The sequence below is a fragment of the Puma concolor genome, chromosome D1 (assembly GCF_028749965.1).
Source record: "Puma concolor isolate L17-30 chromosome D1, mPumCon1.1.hap2, whole genome shotgun sequence".
Lineage (NCBI taxonomy): Eukaryota > Metazoa > Chordata > Mammalia > Carnivora > Felidae > Puma > Puma concolor.
In genome coordinates, this window is record NC_141676.1 from 38,341,933 (window position 1) to 38,369,414 (window position 27,482).

At 36.5% G+C, this 27,482-nt stretch overlaps 1 long non-coding RNA gene across 1 annotated transcript in view; it reads left to right on the forward strand.

The window, feature by feature from the left end:
- The window catches only part of LOC147576598 (uncharacterized), a 284,325-nt gene that overhangs the window by 11,117 nt on the left and 245,726 nt on the right, over window positions 1-27,482 (forward strand). The gene's annotated exons all lie outside the window — the stretch shown is intronic.

Below are 27,482 nucleotides of genomic sequence, written 5' to 3' on the forward strand. Positions count from 1 at the left end.
GTAGCTTTAATTGTAACAATCCTAAGATGAAAACAACCTACATATTTAGCAACAAGAGAATGCATAGATAATGACAACAGGTTACTGTGAAGTAACAAAAAAGAAAAAACACAATGTGGTCAACTATCAGAAATGATTTTGAACAAAATAGGTCATACACAAGAGTCCCTACTGTATGGTTATGTGTTTTGAATTTCAAGAACAGACAAAATTAATCTATGTTGATAGAAATTAGCATAGTGACTACTTCTGGATGATTTAGTAGTAGCCACATTGAGGGGAATAGGCAGGAGGGGACTTTCTAGAAGATGGACATGGTATAGATCTTGATCTGGCTAGTGGTCATGTGGTGTATATGAAGAGCAGCACAAGAGCAGGATGTAGAACAGGTTTTACATTAGACTGTATGTAAATTATACCTCAATTAAAAAAAAATGTAGGGAAATGATCAAATGGAAAATTTGAAATGGTGTAGCAGACCTCGGTAAACTTTTGGCCCTTTTCCCCCCAGAGACTGATGTCTTTTCCCTCCTTGTTCTCTTCCTCTCCCCTCTTTCCCTACCCTCTCCTTCCCTCTCCCCTTCTCCTGCCCTTCCTTCTCCCCCTCTTTGTAAGCTGCTTATGTATAGGCGAGGTTTTTTTTGTTTTTTTTTTTTTTGTTTTGTTTTGTTTTTTTGTCTATTGGACGAACCTGATTGATAGGAAGAGGGTGACCCAAAAAGGGTCACCTTAGACAAGTTAACCATATATTGTCCAAAAAGCAAGACATTTCTGAGAATGTAAGGATGCTCTAAAACTAATTAGATATTTTAAAACTATTTGTTTATTACCCCCGAATTGTTCTTAATGTGCTTAGACTATCTTCAAACTATTTTCAAAAATAAATTAAAAAATAAAAATAACAGATATTCCTAAAAGTTAAAGCAAATAAGTAGATATCGCCCTACCCTTCATTATGTTGGCTGAGCAATAAAAAATAAGATAAGCATAACAATTATTCTTAGTATGTTTTCACATACTTTAATCAGTTTCTTGGATGTACCTATCTTTAGGATTGTGTCACTGATATTTTTCTGAAAAATGTATTTTAATATAGTCTTATTAAAGCTTTGATAAAAGCTTTGGGTTAATAAATTTGAAAGTGCTGACATCTTCAATTGACTTTCCTTTGGTGGCTCATGTTTTTAACTGGAAAAAAAATCTCTCCTGTGTACAGAGGTACTGGGTAGGCTCAGAGAAAATGGTTCTAGATGAAGTATATTCTCAATTTAAGTTTTGTTTTGTATTGAAATGTGTAAGTAGTTCCACTCAAATATTTTCGCTGTACTGTCTTTGTGTCTTTATTCATATTTCACCTTACATATTTTTATAAGACAAAATCATACAATTAGTTTTCTCTGTTTATGATTGTTTTTTGCAAGTTTCATCAAAATTAGATGTTTAGCACAGAAAGCCTTCTCAGGTTTATTCCAATTTTGCACAGAATATAAATATATTGAATTGAAAATAAGAGCTCCATTAAAAGACTCTTCAAAAGTCAAGCTATATTAAAATGCCCTTATAGAATTTCAGAATACAGAATTATATTTGTACATATCTTTTGATTGCCACTAACCCCACTAGCTGGTGGTCTGATGGATTTTTACACTTTGCATGCTGTGGCGCAGGAAAAGTGACTAATGTGTCCAGTAGCTGAGAGGTATCACAGAATCAAATAATTGTCCACTGGTACCTCAATCCAGAGGAATTTGCTTTCCCTGGTGTCTTGAGTCTGAGGTTCCTTTGTTTTATGAACAGCTGTCCTTGAAATGGAGTTCCTGAGAAAGATCATGAAACCAGAGAGGGATTATCACTAGTCATATTTCAAATTTATCTTCCTTCTATAGTGAGTATTCTGTTAATTGCCCATGTGGCTCATACACTGCCGGGAGAGACCATGGCAGAAATTGGGAGCAGTTAGTGGAGGGGAGTCTGCCAAATCCATTCTAGCATATTCTTATACAGTTATTAATAATGAAACTTCATACAAGATGAGAAACATGAAACAAAAACTAACCTGGATGGGAAGTCAAACACGTCAATGCAGACTGTTTTAGATACGGTAGGGTGTATGGTCACTGTAGCTTTGGGGCCTAGGTCAAGCTGGGAAGGTCATCACCTTTAGAGTTGCCTGGAAATACACAGAGCCAAGGAGGATAGATTAAAGCATGGCTAAGGGGAAGAATGAATTGAGTATCTTAGGGGGACTAGAACAGGCATCAAGCTGTAGAAGGGCTAGTGAAGCATGATAATAAACATTGTGGTCAGTACCAATTTAGGAAGAGGTTCAGGACACATAGTGAAAAGTATGTGGCAAGGCATATGTGATTGGAAGCTAACTATGTGAACCCTAAGCACGAGGTAGGATATAGTAAGTATTAACAATAACAATAACAAAATAACTTATTTATTGGGCCAGTTACTCTACTAGGCATCTAATCAATACAACTATCAGCAAGATTTGCATTAATATCTCCATGACACAGATGAGAAATATGGAAATAAAGGAGAGGTAAGGAATGATTAGGGGAAGAATGCAGGCGTTGAATCCCAGATCTGTTCTGCTCCAAACACACATGCTTTCTACTATGACACTCTCGTCTCCCTATTTGTGTTACATGGAACTAAACTCTGAAATTTTGCAACCTGAGCTGCCCATCCCACTATTTTTATCCATCCTCTCAAATTTGACCTTTACATTGACTCAGGTTTGGATTCAAAGCAGCTGAATTACTTGAATATATAGGAGTCATGTTGGCTTACTCTTTTAGAATCCATGTCTGTTTCACACTTAACTCCATTCTGACATACTTGCTGTAATCTCTACTTCCTTGTAGAGTCTGGGATGTAGTTCAGGCCCTTGTTTCACCTGTGAGCTCCCTTATTTTGGATCCTGGACCAAAGAAATCTGGGGCCCCTTCTCAAACTTTGGCATTTAAAATTTTTGTTAAAAATAAACTGAAACCATGGGGTGCCTGGGTGGCTCAGGCTAAGCATCCAACTCTTGGTTTTGGCTCAGGTCATGATCTCACTGTTCGTGGGTTTGAACCCCACGTCAGGGTCTGTGCTGCAGGGCCTGCTTGGGATTCTCTCTCTCCCTGTCTGTCTGCCCCTGCCCTTTCCCTGGTCTCTCTCTCTCTGTCTAAGAAAAAATAAATAAATAAACAGAATCATAATTATTGAGCTCTGTACAGCCCCTTTAGGAAAATTCATTTTTCCCCTCCAGTGACATAGAAAAAGCACCATAAAAAGAAAACAGAAGATGGGGCACCCATGTGGCTCAGTTGGTTAAGCGGCTAACTCTTGATTTCTGCTCAGGTCATCATCTCACGGTTCGTGACATGGAGCCCGGTGTCAGGCTCCACACTGACAGTGCAGAGCTTGCTTGGGATTCTCTCCCTGCCCCTACACTGCTTGTGTGCTCTCTCTCCCCCCCTCTCAAAATAAATAATAAACATTAAAAAAAAAAGGAAAAAAGAAGAATTCTTAACCTATTCATGGTTTTAGACCTGAATTTAGCTTTGTCCTGCTCTTAAAACATCTGATCTCACTTCATTGCTACGTCTATTTCTTGTTTTATCTTTGTTGGGACTTGGCATTATTTTCCTGGGTTTTCTCTTGACCATATTAGTTTATTTTCTCCTTAAAGCCTCTTTAAATTGGTACCTCCCTATGGGTAGCACATTCACAAAATTTGTTTCAGTGTCCAAGATGCGATAATCCCCGAGTAAATGCAACCTGATTCAAAACTGATAGCTCCAATTGAGAGGCTATGTGTAATTGTTTGACAATAACACTAAGAGAATTAAAAATCAAATACTACTGTGGCCTCAAATAGCTTCAACCCAGTGATATCTGCCTGTATCTAATGTCCTGATAAAATTTGCTTATAAAAAGCAAGTAGAGGGTTAAAGCTTGGGCCTTATCTATATCCACATAAAGAAAATTAATGAAACTATAAACTTTTAGGGCCGATGACCTGGCAGACTGCAGATAGAAGTCAGTCTTCTCAAGAAACAAGGGATGATGTTATGAAAAAAACATCTGGTAGAGTCTTTAAAAGTCTGCACACTGTTTAAGGTTCTCATTAACTATAGGACAAGCATCTTCTCTTTCAGAAGTTTAAGCAGGAGCAACCGCCATGATGGACTTCAGGGGCCTGTGTGGTGGCCTAGCTGAGAGATGGGCAGCAGGAAAAGCCTGAATCTGCCAGTTTGGGGACCTCATGGGCCCTTGCCCTAGGAAGAGATGCAAACTGTCCATGTGAACAATAGCCATCTCTCTGCTTGTAGGGTAAAAGCCACTGCATTTTTATCTCATCACTTGTGATTTTCTCTTTTTACAATGTATTAATCGTTTCACTTGTTGCTTACTCTCTTTATCACATAATAATTGTTCAACCTTGGACAAGAGTTGCAACTTCTTTGAGCCTGTATTTGAAGGTATAAAATCAGCGGATTGTATTAATCAGGTTTTCTTGACCTTGGCGTTACTGACATTTGGGGCTGGATAATTCTTTGTTGCGAGGAGGGGGCAGTCCTGTGTGTTGTAGATGTTTAGCAGCATCTTTAGCCTCTACTCAGTAGATGCCAGTAGGCTGCCCCCTCCTCAGGTATGACAACCAGAAATGTTTGCAGGCACTGCATACATTCCTGAGGTCACAACTGCTGCTGGTTTTGAACCACTGTTCTCAAAGTTCTCTAACTTCCCTTCTACTTTGTATATTCTGTCATATATATTCTATTGCTTGGAAATACATTCTTGCCTTTTCACTAGATAAAATCACGAGGTTGAGGGGCACAGTGATCTAAGCTCATAATTAATAATTCATCCTTTTTGGGAAATCTGGCTTTGGGCATTTGTTTCTTCTTCATATAAAGTTTATTTTCTCATTTACAAAGTAGTGTACTGTTGTTCACTATTATATTAAACAACAGAAAAGTATCATGAAGAAAAATGTCAGTCTTATCTAAATAACTAAGGAAAGTCACATCAATATTCTGGCATTTTTTGTAGGATTTTTTCACCTAAATTCTTCAATAAAGATCTACAATCATATTTAGTGGACTTTTGAACCTGTTGGTAAACTTGCCTGAGAAATGGGGAATTTTTGTGCAGTGTCACAGCATTATTCCCATAGAACAGGATAATAATTTCAAATGAGAATTGTTAAAAAATTTGTATTTACTTTGAGGTAGAGAGAGGCAGAGAGGGGGAGAGAAGGAGAACCCAAAGCAGGCTCCATTGTGTCAGTGCCAAGACCAGTGTCCATGACCCGTGAGATCATGACCTGAACCAAAATCTAGAGGTGGATGCTTAACGAATTGAGTTACCCAGGCACCTCTAAAATGAGAATGTTTACTTTTAAGCTTCATTTTAGTGTTATTGTGAAAAGAATTCTAAATACTTCTTGTGGGTTCAGTGCTGTGTTAGGCTTAGTTACTCACTGGCATTGGCATTATGCTGATGATTTATTAGAGTCCCATAGGAACATCTTCCAGGATTTTTTTACTCTGTGAATTTTTTATTGTGGGTTTCCTATTTTGCCTTCCTATTTGCCCGAGTTAAGTGAGTGACACATTCTTAGTTCTTTTATATTTGAGAATGTCTTTTTTTCTGTTATTAATGTGTAAGAGATAAATTGGCTGACTGTAGTCTCTAAAGTTTATATCGTTTCCCTTCTCAAATTCTCTGTAAATTACTTCATTGTTTTCTGACATTAAACATCTTAAGATGGGATCTGAGGAAGGCATAGTTCTTGGTTTTTTGTACATTAACTGTTTTTGTTTTGTTTTGTTTTGTTTTTGTTTTTGTTTTTGGTTTATTTTTTTTGCACAGATACTTGGTGGATTTTTTTCCTTATTCATCTAGTTCAAAGATTTTTCTGGGATATATCTAATGAGGCATTGTGCCTTATTCGTTTTCTTGCAATATATTGAGTTCTCTATACATAGATTTTGCTTTGTTCAGTTGTGAATGGAATTTTAGACTTTTTTTGTGTCATCTTTTTGGATTTCTCTCTTAATAGCATTATTCTAATGACCTAGCCTATAGGATGGAGGTGGGAGGTGAGGGAAGAATTAGAGTGACCATACATGCGAATTTTTCCAGGTCAGTCCTGGTTTCTGTTGGTTGTCCTGGTGTAAATATTAATTAAAATATTAATAAGCTCTCTCAAAAGTGTCCAGTTTGAACTGTTCATTCCATTGGCTGCTCAACCCCGGATGGTTATTACTCTATAGTCCATGGGTGGTGAAGCTCTGTCCTTCCTGCTCCATTACAGTAACAGGGAAGGAAATGGTCTACCCAGGGCAAAGTGGGGACACGCCGTTGGCATTCTTGGAGGAGAGAAAGCGGATAGCAATCCCTGGCCTTCTTGCATTCTGAGCCATTCTTTCCCCTGGTGAACATGTCTGTGATACATTACCTTCTCTCACATTTAGAGCTATCGTACACAGAATGACTGAAAATAAAAGGTAGAAAAAGGCAGAACAGGCAAATAGCAGCTAAATGAAAGTTTGGTATACTTATAAAGTCAGACCAAAAAACAAAACCCAAACCAAACCAAGACAAAAAAAAAAAAAAAAAAAAAAGGAGACAAAAACAAATTACCAAAACATGCCAAGCATCAATGAAAGTTACTCTATACTGATAATGATCAAGAGTATCTAAAGCTCCTGAATACCTATGCAGTTAACAATATAATGTCAAAATACACATAGTTCTAATATAGGTAATAATGGGAAGATATAGATAAAATATCCATGGTAGTTGAAAGATTTTAACAACTCCTCAAAAAATGAAACATCGAGATGACAAGATAAAGATTAATCAGCTCAATATAAAATATGCCTATAGAGTTTTACACCAATAAACATAGAATACTCATTCTCTTTAATGCACCTGCCACTGTCAAAAACATTAAATTTACACAGATGTCTTAGATGAGCTGCCCTGGAAACAGCAGCTGAGGTGGAGAGTTGCATGCAGAATGTTTATCGGGATGTACACACTCTAAGGGACTTGCCCGTACACAGGTGACAGTGGCAGATTAGGAAACTGACCCACAGTGAAGTTGCAAGTGAACCTTAACCAACGCTTACAGAAACTCTGGGTTGGGGAGGACCTTCAGAGATAAGGGGACTCCGTATTCCACTGGCTGCAAGTTGCACCAGGGAAGGGTTATAACCTTGAGAGAGACATTTCTTTGCATCTCAAGGTGATTTCTATTGAGAGACATGCTGGAAGTCATAGGCGGCTGATATTCCCAGCAGCTGGGGAATATGTGAATCAGCCCTGAAGAGCCCAATTTATCAGAGCATCGCGGCTTCCATTATACTAGATCACAAAGAAAGCCTCAACACATTCAAAAGAATGAGTGTGGTACAGACTGTATTCTCTGGTAACAAGACACGAATGCATTAGAATTAGAAATCAGTAACCAAAAAACAGCTTAAAATCCCATATGCCTTGAAACTTAAAACCAGACAAAACAAACTATGAAATTATCATCTGGTTAGAGAGGAAGCCATGAAGATAAAATGATGAAATACTTAGAATTCAATGGCAATAAAAACACCACATGTGGAATTTGTGAGATGAATGTGAAGTAGTACTTGATAAAAAAAAAATTTAAAGCTTTGACTATGTTTATGAGGAAACAGCAATGATTTAAAACAAGTGAGCAACAAAAGAAGCTAAAAAATTGGAATAAACACAAAGAATCAGGAAAAAAAGAAATAGTAAAGTTAAGGACAAGAGTAAAAATAAGGAGGGGGATTAAAAGAGGTAAAATTAAAAAACGAAAGCACAGTTTTTGGAAAGGTCTAAAAAGATTGGTAAACCTTTGGTAAGACTGAGGGGGAAAAAGGAGAAGGACAGGAGGAGATTTAAAAAAAAGAATGACAAAAGGGGAGATAATTACATCTATGTGAAGAGATTAATTATTGTAAAAGAATATTACAAAGTATTAGTACATTTGAAAGATGAAATTGACAATGAAAAAATAAAATGGAATAATGGACATAAGAAGAAATAGAAAAGGGAACAGTAACAGTGCAGATGAAATTATAATATCTTTCTCCCCAAAACCACACACAGATGTTATTAGGGAGCTAATATTTATCTAATACAAGTTGTTCTAGAAAATTTTTTTAAAAATAGGAAAATTATCTAATTCATTTTATGAGGCTAATATAGCCTTGATTCTAGAATTGAATAAGGGACAAAATGAGGAAAAGAAGAGAATAATTTCACTCATAAACATATCTGAAAATATCCTAAACAAAATAATGCAAGACCAAACCAAGTAGGCTAAAGTGAATAATATTTATATAATATATTTTTTTTTTCAACGTTTATTTATTTTTGGGACAGAGAGAGACAGAGCATGAACGGGGGAGGGGCAGAGAGAGAGGGAGACACAGAATCGGAAACAGGCTCCAGGCTCTGAGCCGTCAGCCCAGAGCCCGACGCGGGGCTCGAACTCATGGACCGCGAGATCGTGACCTGGCTGAAGTCGGACGCTTAACCGACTGCGCCACCCAGGCGCCCCAAAAGTGAATAATATTTATAAAAATAAGTATATGAAGATGGCTCAGCTTAGAAGATCTATCAAGACCAAAACATGGAAAACAAAAACATTAAGTCAATGGAAAAAACAGTAAGAAAAAATCTGAGAAATCTAGGTGGGAAAGAGTTCCTAAACCTAATTTGAAAAATACTAGCCACAGGAGAAAAACCTGTGATGGATTTTATTATAATTTGTCATATTAATATACTTAAGGAGAACAATTCAAATAACCATGCCAGATTCAGAAAAGTATTTGAAAAAGCTGTCCACTTATTTACGATGAAAGAATTCTCAGGAAACTAAGATGCTAAAGATACATATTCCCTTTGAAGTTAAGACAGTGATTCCTCTGTCACTTCAACTGTCTGTCCACATCCTGGAGATTCTAACAAATGCACATACTATAATTAAGAAAAATGTATTTAAAAAAATTAGAATTGCCATTATTTGCAGATGATTTAATTTTCCATAGAAAATACAATAAAACCAATAATAATCTGCAAAAACCAATACGAACATTTGGAAAGTTGTGGAATACAATGTGCCACAAAATTAATGCCACTTCTCAATATCAAAAATAGTGAAATAAAATAATAGAGAGAAAGGTATTGTTTGATAAATTAAAAAAATATTGTTTAGGAATTAACCTATTTAGAGATGCATAGAAGCTATAGTGCAGAAAAAAAAAAGAAAAAAAAACCTCTAACAGTGCATAAAAGAACATCTGAAGACCATATTTGTGGCTGGGACAATTTAACATGTGAAGATATTAATCATCCTTTCATCTTTAAATTCAATTTTGATTCTAAACAAATAGAAAATTTTAAGTAATTCAAAATTTAAATGGAAAAGTAAATATTCTCAAATATATCAGGTAATTTTGAAAATAAGACTTACCAGATAGTAAGACAGTACAAAGTCATCATAATTTAAAAACTGAGGTCGTGTTAATGGAACACAGATTTCAGTGGAACAGAGCAGAGAGCCCAGAAACAGATCTATGCAGATATAGGAACTTGGTGTATGGTAGGAGTGGCATCAGAAATTGTTGTGGAATAAATTATATTCATTGTATGGATAATTATATAAAATACATACATATATCAATGTTTACTTGGTTATATAAGTATATAAATACATTATTATATGTAATATATTTACATCATTAATATCATCAATACCTTATTAGTAACACATTAATTGTATCATAAGATATTATTTATATGAAGTTATTATGTATTTATATAGAAATTACATATAATTAATAATTATTAATATATTAATATAATGTATAATTATATGCGATATATGTTCCATGGTTATATAGTTATATAATTATATAGAGTGGGAAGGACTTCTACCATACATCCAGTAAAGTCAAGTTTGTGCACATGACTTACTTTGGTCAACAAAACGCAACAACTGTCAACATTTCAATTAGAGACAGGTCAAGGAGAAGATCATGGACATGTAGCATGTTGGGAAATAAATCTTTATTGTAGGCAAGTTAATGGAATCATTTGTTACCGCAGCATAATCTAATCCATACTGATATAATAAGTTAAATATGACATATGCCTATGATGGACTATGATGTATACTTCAGAAGCAATAAACTACATTTACAAATGTAAATGTACATTTACTATAAAAAATAGCAGTTGATCTCAGCTCCATAACAGTGAGTTGAAGGTAGACGTGTGAAACCATGAGATGGTACAAGCATGAAACTATGAGATCTATGGAAAACACAATTTGTTTAAATTAAAAACTACACACAAACAATAACACTTTTTTTGGTAAAGCTGTTTTTTTTGGCAGATGTGCCAGAAGCAGAGAATGTGGAAGAACTAGTGTTTGAAGAGATAATAGTTGAGAAATAAAGTGTGTGCGTGTGTGTGTGTGTGTGTGTGTGTACACACACATTATATATATGTATATATACACAAACACAGGCATACATATACATATTTACATATTTTCAATTTGAGAATCCTATTGGAAAAATATCATATTGAGTTTTTAGGAGGATGAAAAACATTCACGTTAGTGAATTTCACTGCATAGTGAAACTTCAGAAACCAAAAATAATGAGAAAATAACAATATTTTTAAAAAGTAGGAAAGGGAAGTCCAATTACCTACTAATTAATAAAATTTTATTTTCTTCAATAAAAGTTGATGCCAGGAGATAGTGAAATATTATATTTGTAAATTCTTCTCCAGGCATGTAATTTAGTGGCTACCTTTTAAAATCAATAAAATTTGAAAAGGGAAACGTAAGTGGATTTTTTTCATCATGAACATATATTCCAGTCCTCACCATTTCTCACTACTTAATTACTTGACTTAATCAATTAGTTGCCCATATCTGCTGTCTCACTTCCTTACGCTTTCTCTTTTGCTCATTATGCTCAGTAATATGGCCTCCCAGCTGTTTCTGGTACATATGAAAGTTGAACTCATCTTAGCTCTTTCCTGCATGGTTGGAATATTCTCCTGTCTTGCAGTATCCATCTGAATTTATTTCTGATCTCATCATTCAGTTTTCAGCTTCCATCCTCAGAAATGTAGTCTTTGTTCACCCTAACTGGAGTAGCCAGCCAATGTTCTTTCAATTACATGACTTGTTTATTTTTCCATTTAAACACCACAAGAGAAGGCATTTAGTCTATCTGTTCATGGCTATATCTGTAAAATATAGAATAAAGCTTGAGACATAGTAAGCACTCCATAGTTATTTACCTAAATTAGTGAATAACTTAGCAAAATGCTGTAGCAGATCTGGGAGTAATAATAACTTGATTTCTATTTTTTTAAGTTTATTTATTTATTTTGAGAGAGAGACACGAGCAAGGAAGAGGCAGAGAGACAAGAGAAAGAATCCCAAGCTGGCTCCACACTGTCAGTGCAGAGCTTGACTGCTCTGGGTGGGGGTGGGGGTGGGGGTGGGGGTGTGCGGTTGATTTCATGAACCTTGAGATCATGACCTGAGCCCAAATCACGAGTTCAGATGCTTAACCGACTAAGCCACCCAGTGCCCCAACTTGATTTCTAATATACAAAGAACTTCACATTTATTAACTTATTTAGTCCTTGTGACAATTTTTATGAAAAGGAGGAAACAGAATAAAATGAACAAAGGCCATCCTGGTTGGCAGAGTAATTAATTATCCCCATTTTCCTGAGGAGGAAACCAAGAGTTAAAGTAGTCAAATGATTTACTAAGATCACATACTGCTAGTGATGAGGCTTGTGGTAGGCAAAATAATGTCCCTTCTCCCCATGTCCATGTCTGATTCCTGGAAGCTGTGAAAATATTACCTTACATGGAAACAGGGACCTTGCAAATGCAATTAAGTTAAAGACCTTGAGATGGGGTGATTATACTGGATGATCTGCACGGGCTCTATCTAATTTTATGAATCCTTAAAAGGATTTTAGTGTCTGAGTTCAGGGTCAGAGGGAATGTGGCTGTGGAAAAATGATTGAAGAGATTCAAAATTGCTGACTTTGAGGCTGGAGGAAGGGAACCCCAAGACAAGAAAATGGAGGCAGCCTCTAGAAATTGGAAAAATCAAGGAAATATGATTTTCTCCCAGTAAGACCTGGGTCAGACTTGTAATCTACAGAATTTTAAGATAAATTTGTTCTTTTAAGCCATTAAATTCCTGTTAGTTTATTACAGTGGTAATAAAAAGTGAATATAGGGCTGAAATTAGAACTCAGATCAGCTGAGTCCTTATGTGGTGCTCATTCCACTACACTACATCTCATCTTTAGAAATTCACCATTCCCTTGGGGCGCCTGGGTGGTTAAGCGTCCGACTTCAGCCAGGTCACGATCTCGCGGTCCGTGAGTTCGAGCCCCGCGTCGGGCTCTGGCCTGATGGCTCAGAGCCTGGAGCCTGTTTCCGATTCTGTGTCTCCCTCTCTCTCTGCCCCTCCCCCGTTCATGCTCTGTCTCTCTCTGTCCCAAAAATAAATAAACGTTGGAAAAAAAAAATTAAAAAAAAAATAAAAAAATAAAAAATAAAAAGAAATTCACCATTCCCCTAACTCAATGGCAAACAGAATAAGTACTGAATGAACGAACAGTGCTGTGACAGGGAAATGTCTCCTAGCTTGGAGATATTGTAGTACGCATATATAAAGTGTATGTGACAGATTCTTTAATTAGCAAGCTATTTTTTTTATTTCAAAAAAAGATAACAACATCATGAAACAGGGCTATATAGAGCAATGGAGGAGTCAGAAATCTGAGCAGTGTATTTTGAGTAGATTTTATTTGAATCCATTTATCATTCTCATTATGTTCATCATAATGAGAAAAGAGCTCTGTTGTTATTATAATCTATGTCATTGTAATGTAATATACAGCATTGTTCTGAAAAGCAGAGCCAAATAGCACCTTCTTTTTTTCTTTTTAGCAGGCTTTTTCTTTTCTTTTTCTTTCTTTTTTTTTCTTTCATTTTCATGCAGGTTTGGGAGATAGACTAGGCCAATAAGGAAAAGGAGAAAGAAGAAAGAGAACTAAATGAATGAAGGAAAGGCCAGAAAGGGTCAAAGCAATGTGAAACCAAAGCATACACTGATGAAATATGCATATGTGTTTGGGATACTGTTGGATGGGCTGGAGCTGGTTTGTTGCTTACCACATTCCTGAAACAAAGCAGTTAACATGGTCTTAGGAGATATTTTTGAAAGTAGATTTATTAATTTGAAAACTCCTAAGAAGATAAGTAAATTAAAGCATATTTAGTTGTGTGACATTGTTTAATCTAACGGAAGAAAAGACTAGAAAAGCATTTAGTAAAAATATAACTATTAGTCAATAAAAGACATATTTAGATCCTTGAAATAGAGTCTATTACAGAAAAAATCCTGAGATGACTAGTCCTTTTAGAATGACAGGTAACTTGACTGTCAAGTGGTCTAGTAAACAAGTTTATTTAGCGTGATTTATACATTTGAATACATATGCATACCACCATCCTGAATAGGAGGTATGATGGTAGCGTTTACATTGGAAGTTATTTTTTAAATTATTATTTAAAATATTCAGAGTAAATAATGTAGGTTACGTGCATACAAGTTAACTCCAATGTACATTTTAGTGGTTGTTAAGATTTGAAAAACCCACTGAAAATGTGTTAATGGGTGTCTGTAGTGCCTTTATCACACATATACACTCTCAAGTATGATGTTTTTAGTATATAGCAATAGCATTATGAAGGTCTATATAAGAAGGCTTTGCTAGCATAATCAGCATTAGAAATATCTTTTTATTAATTGTTTATTTATTTTGAGTGAAAGAGAGAGAGAGAGAGAGAGAGAGAGAGAGAGAGAGAGAATATATGTGAGCGGGGGAGGGGCAGAGAGCAAGAGGGAAAGAATCCCAAGGAGGCTTCATGCTCAGCTCAGAGCCTGAAGCGGGGCTCTATCATGGTATCATGACCTGAGCTAAAATCAAGGGTCAGATGCTTAACCAGCTGAGCCACCCAGGCACCCCAGAAATAAATGGTGTCAAAAATGAGTAATGATAACAATGACATGTTTGGGCAAATTGGGTGGATTTGTATATTGATAATAAAACCATATTAAATATTTTCTTACTTTTGATAAATCAAGTGATAGACCATATTTCATGTAGTCACTCAGCAAATGCCAGGAATCTTCTATGAATTATTTATCGTGAGTCTGGCACTATGTTGAACTCTAAGATTACAGAGATGAATAAACCATAGATGTCACACTTACAGAACTCATTGTCCAATAAAGCAAATATTTTGGGAAAAAATATCACAGATACTCTGCTGTAACTTGACAAGGGGATTCTCTCAAACATTAACTCTTATGAAAAATAAAGTAAGATTATTGTAAAATTCCTGAACTCAGTCTGCACAGAGATAGCCTTCCTAAAATCCAAGGGTTGAGCATATATTTTTCCATCACAGATGTAATTTGAAGGAAACCAGGGCTGCTTGTCTGTTCCAGCTTCAACAAGGATAGAGAAAATTATGGTGTTAAGGCTTTCCTGGACCTCGTCAGTGATTCTACTTATAAATCATGGGAAGTTGGACTCAAAAAACACTAGAAGGTAGGATATCCACTGTCTACCCCAGCAATGCTTCACAAGATGTGATGGCCTTCAATGTCCCTTTCCCCATGTGAATATGAAAAGTTAGCTCACCTTCTGTCCACTATAAAAACAGGATAGGTGAAGTAGCTAATTACCAACTGAGTAATACCAAATTTCTCATTATTGTGGGGAAATATATATTGAATTATAATTTACAAAGTACTGCAATAGGAAATACAGTCTTAAGTAAGAGCACAAGTCCATAGAGGAGAGACTCTCTAACTCTGTCCAGAGGAATAGAATTGTACAGAAAGGGTCTGTATTTGAGTGCAGACTTGATACATGAGTAGGTGGTCAGCAGGCAGAAGATGGAAGGATGCAGAAAGGAAAGCTTGTCACAGGCAAAAAGAACATCCTACAAAAGCAATGATGGGCTGGAGCACAGACCCCCAGGAGAAGTGTTTATTTATGTGTTTTGGAGTAGAAGGGCTAGTTAAAGCAGTAATGGCAGGTGTAAGTAAGGTACATTGTTTAGAAGGATACTATGTACTGACACTAGTCTCTGTCCATAGAGAGCAACACATCACTCTGTGCAGTTTGGAGTGGGGAGGTTGGGAGGAAAGACTAACAACATGTATTCCAGGGCAAAGATATGAGAACCTGGATTAAGCTGGATGTACTGCATATTGTAATAGAGTTGCTAGATTTAAAAACATCAAACAAAACTCTCCAAAACAAAAACAAGAGTTCGGTTAAAGTCAACTTTCAGGTAAACAATGAATAATCTTTAGTATGGATATGTCGCAGGCAACATTTGGGATATACTTACACTAAAAATGTGTTGTTTACATGATATTCAAATTTAACTGAGTATCCTGTATATGTTTTCTAGTAACCTTAATATTGAAGAAAAGAAGAAAAGAGTTTATAAAATGTCTCTTTGGTCTAACTTTACCTCTGAAAGCAGCAAATTCTTTCATAAACAACAGAAATGTACGCAATGCAAACTAAGTTGCATTAAACTACCCTGTGCCCCTTTGAATGTGATTAATTCTGGTGTATTTCAAGCAATCCCCGTTTGAAAACTTTGGGAGCTCTTTCATTGACCAAAATGTATAATTCCCATTTTTCTTTAAAGTACTCTCTCTCTCTCTCTCTGTGCCTAATTGCAAACAAAAACATTTACTGAGAATAGATTACAGGGAAAGCACAGTAGTGCCAACATCATTGACAATGCCCTTAATGCCATAAAAGTAATAGTTATGTCTGTGGGCTAAAATCCCTTTTAACTTTGAGTATTTTTTAGGGGGACTGTACAGCCCCACTCCCCCTAAATAGGAATGATTATTTCTATGTGTAGAAGTCTATAGTCATATACTGCTCAAATTTTTCTTTTAGTTGTATGTAGTTTGATGTATAGCCTTATACTGGAGTCAATCAATCAGCAAGAACTCGCTGAGGCTGTGAAAAGAACTAGCTCTTACTGATCATTTACTGAGTACTAGGAAGCATGTTATGTGCTTTGCCTCTGTTTTCCCTGCATCTTATCCCTGTGAGGTGGATATTATTAGCCCCACTTTCTTATTTATTATTTAAAAATTTTGAGTGTTTATTCATCTTTGAGGGGAGGGGAGGGGCAAAGAGGGAGGGAGGCACAGAATCCAAAGCAGGCTCCAGGCTCTGAGCTGTCAGGACAGAGCCTGATGCGGGGCTCAAACTCATGGACCACTAGATCATGACCTGAGCCGAAGCCAGGCACTTAACCGACTGAGTCACCCAGGCGCCGCAGCCCCTCTTTTAAGTAAGGAAATTAGGTCTCAGAGAAGGAAGGTAACTTGCCCAAAGTCACACTGTTGGGCAGAGTGGGAATTTGAGACTGGGTTATTATTAATATATATGGCCTTCTGGATTACTCTAGAGCAATGGTTCTCAACTGGAGTGATCTTGCACCTCTGGGGACAGTTGGCAATACCTAAGAACATTTTTATTATCTTGAATGAGGATAAGGATATGCTTCTGGTATTTAGTGGGTAGAGGACAGGGATACTTCTAGAAACTCTACAATGACATGACAGTCCCCATGGTAAATAATGCTGAAATGGAAAAATTCTGCTCTAGAGTGTTGAATTGCACTCAAATCTATAGTGAAACAAATTTAGAGTAGACTTAAGACTTTTCCAACCATGTAATTTATCCCAGTGTGAAACAGAATATGTGCAAGGCTGAGTTTCCCAACACTCTATTAAGTAGCCAACTGTAGGCTGGATGAATACCAATTAGGCCTTTTGTTGACAGGCTTCAGTCATTGGGTGACAGTATGAAACTGATGAACTCTGAGCTGCTATGGTTTCCCCATGTTCTATGTCACGTGTGATAAAATAATTTACAATATATTTATAAAGCACATTAACTAGGTTGAGTTTTTCCCTGTTTTAAATTAACCTAGCTTAGAAGAAAATAAAAGAAATATAGCTCCAAGTATAGAAAACTTCATAAGGCTTTTGGAAGAATCAAAATTAGAAATAATCATGAATGCCTGGGTAGCTCAGTTGGTTAAGCATCCAACTGTTGATCTCAACTCAGGTCTTGATCTCAGGGTAGTGAGTTCAAGCCCTGGGTTGAGCTCCATGCTGGGCATGAAACCTACTAAGAAAACAAATAAACAAAAAGAATCATATAGGAGAAGTACAGAGTATTTTAGCACAGTGTAATCTGAATTACACATGCCTGTTAAAATTTAAGAAAGCAGCAAAAGATATCTGGCTTTCAGCTTTCACAGGGGACTGCCTCTGAATACCAATATTCCAAAATCTTTGTCCATTCTCTTCAATTCCTCCAACCACCTTTATTCAGATGTTATTGTCTTTTGCTTGGAATATAGCTACTCTCTCCTAACTGATCTTTCTCACTTCAGGTTAGCTTAAGAAATTGATCATTTCCATTATTCACATCAAAACTTGATAGCTATTACTTTTTCAGTAACATATTATATCAGATTCACTACAATAATAGAATTTTCTTTTCTATCTACCTTGAGTTACAAAATCTCATTGTCTGTTACCAGCAAAAGTCTGCATAATATGGATGTTTTGATCTACAGCATTTTATACTGAGTCTCTTATACAATGTATTCATTAAATTCCTTTTGATTTAAGCTTTCATCAGTATGCTTCATTATTTGTCTAGCTTCAGAACCCTGGCAATATTAGCAAATAAAACACCAAATGGAAAGAATTATTTAAACAAACATCACTTTACTAATCAAATATTGGAGAACATATTTCCTTTCCCCAAAATGTTTTTTTAATTCAAATATGACATGTACAGTAAAAAAATGATTATTTATAAGTGTAGAGGATGATGACTTTTGACAAGCTTATTATTATGGCCACTTTTTTTTTAAGAGGTTTCTTTTCTTTTTTAAGTTTATTTATTTTGAGAGAGACAGAGAGAGACAGAGAGAGAGACAGAGAAAACATGAGTGGCGGTGGGGTAGAGAGAGAAGGAGAAAGAATCCAAAGCAGGCTCCACATTCTCAGAGCAGAGTCCAATGTGGGGCTCGAACTTATGAACTGTGAGATCACGACCTGACCCGAAATCAAGCGCTGGCTTATCAATTACATATAATTGAGTTCTTCTGGGAAAAGGCAGTGCCTTCAAGCAGGTCTGAAGTGGTTTGAGAGAGCAATGAGGGTAGACTGGACTGGTTTATTGTTGCTAGGAATGAGGTTAGGGTGCAAATTCCTGAGGTCCAACAGAGGTTTGCATGGTTTGAATCTCCTGCCTGTGTGAAAGAAGTATCACCCATGCTTTCTTATGAGCTTACCCACATATGGAGCACAAGAGAATGAAGCTCATGAGGCAGGGAGGCTTCAAATGTGTTGGCAAAGATAAAAAAAAAATGGAATCAGGCTCCTCCTTATGTACCATGTAACCACCATCCCAATCAACATAGGGACCATTTTATCATTCAGAAATTTCCCTCATGCTTCCTTCCAGCCAGTCCCTACCTCATACCCCAAACCCCAGTATTCTTATTTCTATCAGGAAAGATTCACACACATGCTCTTGTGTGTCTTTTCTCAACATGCTGCTTTTTTTGGGGGAAAAAAGCTTTATTTATTTGAAAAGTTTTAGATATACAGAAAAACTGTGAAGGTAATACAGTGAGTTCCTGTATATTCCACACCTAGTGTCCCAAATTATTAACATCTTATATTTCTATGGTATTTTGTTGTAATTACTGAACCAATATTAATACATTATTATTAACTGGAGCCCACCTGTTATTCAAATGACCTTTGTTTTTACCTAATGTTCCTTGTCTATTCCAGGATCCCATTCAGGATATCACATTACAATTTAGTTGTCATATCTTTTTATGGCTCTTTTTGGCTATGGCAGTTTCTCAGACTTTCCTTTTTTCTTAATGACCTTGACAGTTTTGAGGAGTACTGGTCAGATATATTTAGAATGTCTCTCTATTGGAATTTATCTAACATTTTATCACGACTAGACTAGGATTAGAATACATACTATTTGCATGACTTACTATGGTTGATGTTGACTTTGATCACCTGCCTGAGGTTGTGTTTTTCAGTTTTTCCACTATAAATTCACCCTTTGCCTCCTCCCTTTCCATACTGTCCTCTCTGCATGGAAGTCACAATGTTCAGGCCATACTTAAGAGGAATTCTACCCCACCTCCTACAGGGAAAGGATCTACATAAATTATTTAGACTCCTTCTGCATGGGAGATTTATCTCTTCTCCATTTCCTTATTTGTTCAATATCTATATTATATGGATTCATGGATATTTATTTTGTACTTTGGATTATAATCCAATACTGCACTATTGATTTATTGTTGCTCAAATTGTTCCAGATTAGCCTATTGTAAACTCGTTCAGTTGGCCAGCTGTATTGGTCTGCTCAGGCTGTCATAACATAATAGACTGGGTGGCTTAAACAACAGAAATGTGTTTTTCACAGCTCTGGAGGCTGGGAATTCTATGATCAAGGTGCCAGCCCCCTTCTCACTGTGTCCTCACAAGACCTTTTCTCAGTGCGTGAATGTGGACAGAAAGGGAGCTCTTTCTCTTCCTCTTTTTATAAAGCCCACCAATCCTATTGAATTAGGATCCTATCCTTAATGATTTCTTTAATCTTAATTACCTCCCCAAATGCTATCTCCAAATATAGTCACATTGAAGTGTAGGGAAGGAAAACGTTTTCGTTGACCCTCTTAGTGTCCCTGGCTGGGTCTGAAAATTAAACTTACAAAGAAAGATCAGCAGGGGAAAGGTGGTTACATTTTTTAATGTAAGTTTTATGTGATAAGGGAAACTTCATAAGGAAAAGAAGACCCAAAGACAAAGATCTGTGTGTTTTTATGCTGTGTGATGAAGAGTGGACGTTTGTGGAGAAATACTATAGGTTGAGTATAAGATATTTGCGATACACCTGGAGAAACTTAGCAAGACCTATTTGTTGGAATTCTTCTTAATGTCCCTTTGCCTTTGTCCTCCCTCATGCCCATGCCATCTCCTCTCTGTTTCTAAAATGACATCTTTAAATATACACATGATAACAACAATAACAACTGATATTTATGGAGCATTTATACGGTGTGAGTAAGACAAGTGAGATAAACTCATTAACTTGATTTAGTCTCCAAACATAATATTGTTTCATTTTTATGCATGACTCCTCAGAGGCTAAGTTGATTGTCTCATGTCACTTTGCTAGAATTTTCACTATGTTCTAAACCACCATGTCAAACTTGTCACTTCTTTACTTAAAAAAAAATCTCTGCATATTACTTAAATATGATTAATCAAGACATACAGAAATCTTAGTCTGTCCCAAGTCTGCTCTACCAGTATTATCTATTACCTTTCCTTTGTTTCAATGTGGTATTTCTTCCTATTATTCCAATATATCACACTATTTCTCTCCTACAAACCTTCGCCCAGTATTCTGCTCTTTGACTTGAGTACTGTCGTTTTGTCCATTCAGGAAGATTTTTCAAATGGTGGATGCTTTATAATTTCCTCCCATGCCCTAGTAGCAGTTTATGAATGATACTATGACTGGTTATACCATTTTGATTGCTTATGTAATTTGTTTTATACAATAGTCATGATTCTCAAAGTGTGGTCTGAGGACTGCATAAGGTAAAAATTATTTTCATAACAATAGTAAGACATTATTTACATTTTTTACTTGCATTTTCTCCTGAGTTGTCCAGGGTCTACATGGTACGTGATGTCATAAAGATTGAATGCAAAAATGGGTAGGAAAATCCAGCTGTCTCTATTAAGCCAGACATTAAGTAGATTTTCAAAAATATAAAATATCATCCTTGTTGATGTTTTTTTGAAAATGAACTTGTTTTTCACAAAATATGTTATTTTGCTAACATGTAATGGGCTTAATGTTGCTATTTAAAAATATCTCAGTTGAAATTTTTAATATGATAAATGTCAATAAATATAAACCACATATATGAAAGTTCTTTAGGGTCCTCAATAATTTTTAAGAGTATAAAGTGATCTTGAGAACAAAAAGCTTGGAATTGCAGTAGGATAGCATATATATTTATGGATGCGAAGTGTATATATTATTCATTCATATAAGGCCTGAATGTAGCTCAGAGCCTACCCCAAACCAATAGCTTTTGTATGTCTGTTTGCCAAGAAAAAAGTAAAGTTGAAAAAACCTAACATAAATTGATATCCTAACCTAATTATCAATGTGATTAAATTTGAATCATTGTGTAATAACTGATGAGTTTAACGATGATCCCTGGTTTCATTATTGTCTTTCAATGCATTCGTCAACAAGCCTCAAGTATTTAGAAGCTAAAATAGCATAGAAGCTACCACAGTGCAATACTCATGATAATCATTTTTAAAACTAAGTTGTTAGGGGTGCCTGGGTGGCTCAGTTGGTTGAGTGACCAACTTCGGCTCAGGTCATGATCTCACGGTTCGTGAGTTCGAGCCCCGCGTCGGGCTCTGTGCTGACAGCTCAGAGCCTGGAGCCTGCTTCAGATTCTGTGTCTCCCTCTCTCTCTGCCCCTCCCCCACTCATGCTCTGTTTCTCTCTGTCTCAGAAATAAATAAACATTAAAAAAACAAACAAACAAAACTAAGTTGTTAGACCAAACTCTAAAAGAAGGGTCACAAAATTCCAGTTGAAGTGATGATGATAAACATTTAAGGTAACTCCAAACTAGTAGACTTTCATCTTGGTTCATATAAAAGAAAATATACCATATTTGATGCTAATTTCCTTATGTTCTTCTAGGATTGATTCACTCTTTGCTAGACATATGCAAATAAAGCAACATATGAAAACTTTAGTTGTTGTTCATAGTCATCATTATTACTGGCTATATTTGGAAGCAAAACTGAAAAACACACATAGCTGTCCAGCCTAAGCCATGTCTAAGAGTGCCTAAAGAATTAGTACATTGCCCTGGATGATTACAAGTTACAAAAGATGGTCCAGAAATTTAGACTTTAATGTTCAAACTACGGTGGATAGTGTGCTAAAGGGGTTAATTCATTTTGTACTTCTTGAGTATTAGATCACAAGTGGACCTAGGAAATTTGGTCTTCATGTTAACTCTTCAAAATATCCCAGTAATGGGGCGCCTGGGTGGCGCAGTCGGTTAAGCGTCCGACTTCAGCCAGGTCACGATCTCGCGGTCCGGGAGTTCGAGCCCCGCGTCGGGCTCTGGGCTGATGGCTCGGAGCCTGGAGCCTGTTTCCGATTCTGTGTCTCCCTCTCTCTCTGCCCCTCCCCCGTTCATGCTCTGTCTCTCTCTGTCCCCAAAATAAATAAACGTTGAAAAAAAAAATTAAAAAAAAAACCAAAATATCCCAGTAAAGATTAGAAATAAATAACATGACAATGGAATGAAAAACTGACATGTTTCCCTCCAGCTTGGTGCACTGGCTTAAGTTTTCATACGTGATTACAAAATTTTGCAAATTTCCCACGTTTAGGGAGGCCTCAAGTTTGTTTTTGTCTGAGATTAAGATGTGCCATGCATACTTTACTACATGTCAAATGAATCCCAAGAGTCATAGATTCCAACTTTTGCTGATGATGCTGCCAAATGAGCAGGGTCTCATAGCAGTAGGCATAGCCTTCTGACTGGACTTTCTGTGCCAGTGGGAGTCAGCCATCCATCAGTCCTCTCTGGAACCACCCCTGCACACCTTCCCTGTGCTGTGGTATATTCTGGGTACTCTGAGTCAGTCCTCAGATCTAGAATGCCTCCACTTATTTTTTGCTAAATTAATTGATCAAATTTTTGTCAACTGCTGGGTTTTAGACTTCTTGATTTAGCCACTGTTTAATGTAATGGTGGAAATTAGTAATATAGATTGTTTGTGGGCAAAATCCCCAGGAAACTTGAAAAGTGTTTCTGAATATTGTGAAAAAAAATCTAAGAATCACTCATAGGACAGTAAACAAGTTAAAGTTGTGCCTTGGTGACAGTTTTCCTACTACAATAGTGTGCAGTTTATGAGGTGTGGAGCTAATACGGATTAGGCAACACACATCAGTGCAGACCTTGTTAAGTAACTATTGGGATTGTGACACCACAGTTTGGGCTATTTAACTTGAGGAGATATATATAGTGTTGTGAACAAAGTATATTTTAGGAGTAGATCTAAATTGAAAGAAGTTCCTACAATAACACTCTATCTTAATCAATTTACAAGTCCTCTTTGAAAGTAGAAAGAGTGATTTTATTGCATGTTGGGCATTTAAAAGAGCATTTATTCGTTTTTGTTTTTGTTTTCTCTTCCTTAGCTACTCTTTGATTCTACTCAAAGGTGGTGCCAGTTACCATTACATTATTTTTGTTTTGTTATGTTCTTTGTTTTTGTTGTTCCAAGCACCACACAAGATAGCGCCTCTCCAGGACAGGGTGAAAGGGAACAGTTACATAAGATTGATATAGTACATTGATTTCCTTCACTTACTTTGTTTCAGACACTTACAGCAGTCTGTGCCAACATGAATAAAAGTTGATTCCCAAATCTGAGTTAAGAAGAGTAACATTTTGTCCTGAAAGTTTGACTAATTTTTTCTACCTAAAGAATTTAACAGTTTCAGTCCTGAATGTTGCAATTCTTCCATAAATAAACCCTAATATTTATGAGAAAAAGAATCACAAAGGATTCTGAGATGTGATGTATCAGGTCTATGCAGTTAATTTTTTATGTGTGGGAAATTTAGATATTTACATGAAACCATATAATTTATTTCATATTATTTTAAATCTGGATCCATCAGTGATCAAGCACAAAGGTTAGCCTTGTTTCTCTTTCTGTAATATTATCTAAAAGAAAGTATATAGGAAAAAGCAAAATGAAGTGATTAATTTTGAAGGAGGTATGGCAATCATGGATTTAAGATTTTCTAGGGATTATCCAGGTCACTAAATTTCACAATTTAGAAGGCTGGTCTGAAGTCCCTCTAATATTTTTCAAAGTACCACATTCCCAGAGTTGATTGAAAACCATTACTATAATGTCTTGCGGCTCTTTTCATTAAGGAGTGATGTCTACATTCCCATCCCTTGAATTTGGGCTTGTCTTGCACCTTGCTTTGATCGGCAGAATGTAACCTCAGTGTTACGGCTTTTTAACTGTTACTTATTTTAAGGACTTAACTTTTTAGAGCAGTTTTATGTTCACAGCAAAATTGAGAGGAAGGTTCAGAGATATCCCATATACCCCTGCCCTCACACATGTATAGCCTCCCCTATCACCAACCACACTCGCCAGAATGGCACATTGGTTTGTTTGTTTGTTTGTTTGTTTTACCAAGGATGAACCTTCATAAAAAAAGGTTGACAGATCATAATAACCCAAAGTCCATCTTTTACCTTAGGGTTTGCTCTTGGTGTTGTACAGTCTATGGATTTAGACAAATGTGTGATGGCATATATTCATCACTACAATAGCAACAGAGTATTTCTACTGCCCCCAAATTCTCTGTGTTCCACTTATTTATCTCTCTCACCCAACCCCTGACGATCATTGATCTTTTTGTCTCCATGGTTTTGCCTTTTCCAGAATGCCATATAGTTGGAATGATAGAGTGTACGCTTTTCAGACTGGCTTTTTTCACTTAGTAATATGCCTTTAAAGTTCCTCTATGTCTTTTCATGGCTTGATAGTTTATTTCAAGTGCTGAATAATTCCATCATCTGGATGTACCACACTTTATTTATCCATTGGTCTACTGAAAGGCATCTTGGTTGTTTCCAGGTTTTGGCAATTATGAATAAAGTTGCTATAAACATCAATGTGCAGGTTTTTGTGCAGACACAAGTTTTCAACTCCTCTGCACAAATACCAAGGAACCCATCTGTTAGATCATATGGTTATGAGTATGTTTAGTTTTGTAACAAATCTTCACGAACTGTCTTCCAATGTGGCTGTACTATTTTGCATCCCACCAGTAATGTGTGAGAGTTCCTGTTGCTTCACATCCTTGCCAGTGTTTAGTGTTGTCAGTGTTTCAGATTTTGGGTATCTAATAGGCATGTAGTCATATCTCACTGTGGTTTTAAGTTTTATTTCCCTAATGGCATATGATGTGAAGTATCTTTTTTTTTTTTTTCAACGTTTTATTTTTATTTTTGGGACAGAGAGAGACAGAGCATGAACGGGGGAGGGGCAGAGAGAGAAGGAGACACAGAATCGGAAACAGGCTCCAGGCTCTGAGCCATCAGCCCAGAGCCCAATGCGGGGCTCGAACTCACGGACCGCGAGATCGTGACCTGGCTGAAGTCGGACGCTTAACCGACTGCGCCACCCAGGCGCCCCTGAAGTATCTTTTTATATGCTTATTTGTCATTTGTATATCTACTTTGGTGATGTGTCTGTTAAGGTCTTTGGCCTGTTTTTTAATTGGGTTGTGTATTTTCTTGTATATATGTATGTATGTGTGTGTGTATTTGAGAGAGAGAGTGTGTGTGTGAGTGGGGGAGGGGCAGAGGGAGAGAGGGAGAGGGAGAGAGAGAATCTCAAGTAGGCTCCATGCTCAGCACAAATCCCAACATGGGGCTTGATCCCATGACCATGAGATCATGACTTGAACTGAAATCAAGAGTCAGATGTTTAACCAACCAATTGAGCCACCAAGGCACCCTGGGTTGCATATTTTCTAATTGTTGAGTTTTAGGAATTCTTTGTATATTTTGGATGACAGTTGTCTATCAGAAATATCTTTTGCAAATATTTACTCCCTGCCTATGGCTTGCCTTCAAATTCTCTTGACATTGTATTTTGCAGAGCAGAAGTTTTTAATTTTAATGAAGTTTAGCTTATCAATTATTTATTTATGGATTTTGCCTTTGGCATTGCATCTAAAAAGTTATTATAATACCCAAGGTCATCTAGACTTTCTCATGTGTTATTGTCTAAGAGTTTTATAGTTTTGCATCTTAAAAAATGCATAGATTTGCATCTAAATCTATTATCACATTTTTAGTTGATTTTTGTGAATATTGTAAAGTCTGAGTTTAGGTTCATTTTTTAACATGTATATGTTCAGTTGTTCCAGCACCATTTGTTGAAGAGGCTTGCTCCATTGCCTTTTCTCATTTATCAAAGATTAGTTGACTATATTTATGTGGCTCTATTTCTAGGCTCTCTGCTTTGTTCTATTGATCTATTTATCTATTCTTTCACCAAAGCACATTGTCTTGATTACTGTAGCTTTAGAGTAAGTCTTGAGGTTGGAAGACCCATCAGTCCTCCAACTTTGTCCTTCTCCTTCAATATTGTATTGGCTATTCTGTCTTTTGACTCTCCATTTAAATGTGTAGTCATTTTGTTGATATCTACAAAATAACTTGCTATCTGTTTGAATGGCATTGCATTGAATCCATAGACCAAGTTCGGAAGAACTGACATCATGGCAAATATTGAGTCTTCTTTTTTTTTTTTAATGTTTTTATTTTATTTTTGAGAGAGAGAAAGAGAGAGAGAGACAGCACAAGCAGGGGAGGGGCAGACACAGAATCTGAAACAGGCTCCAAGTTCTGAATTGTCAGCACGGAGCCTGACATGGGTCTCGAACCCACACCTGTGAGATCATGACCTGAGCTGAAGTCAGAGACTTAACTGACTGAGCCACCCAGGTGCCCCAAATATTGAGTCTTCTTATTCATGAACATGAAATATCTCTCCTTTTATTTAGTTTTTTTTTAATCATTCGAGTTTTATGCTTTTTCTCATATAGATATTGTACATATTTTATTAGATTTATACCTAAGTATTTCACTTTCAGGAGTGGTACTGTAAATTGTATTGTGCTTTTAATTTCATTATTAAAATTTTTTTTGATTTTTTTTTCTTATTTATTTTTGAGAGAGAGAAACAGGGTGTGAGTACGGGAAGGACAGAGAGAGAGGGAGACACAGAATCTGAAGCAGGCTCCAGTCTCTGAGCTGTCAGCACAGAGCCCGATACAGGGCTCAAAGTCAAGAACCATGAGATCATGACCTGGGCTGAAGTTGGACGCTTAACCGACTGAGCCACCCAGGCGCTCCTCACCCTTTTTTTCTAATTTTTAAAATTAACCTTAAATTACACTTGTTCATTGCTATATACAGGAAAGTGATTGACTTTTGTATGTTAACTTTGTAGCCTTCAACCTTGCTATAATCAAGGAGATTTTTTGTTGATATTTTTGGGGAGGGGGATATTCTACATAGATGATCATGTCATCTGTAAACAAAGACACTTTTTATT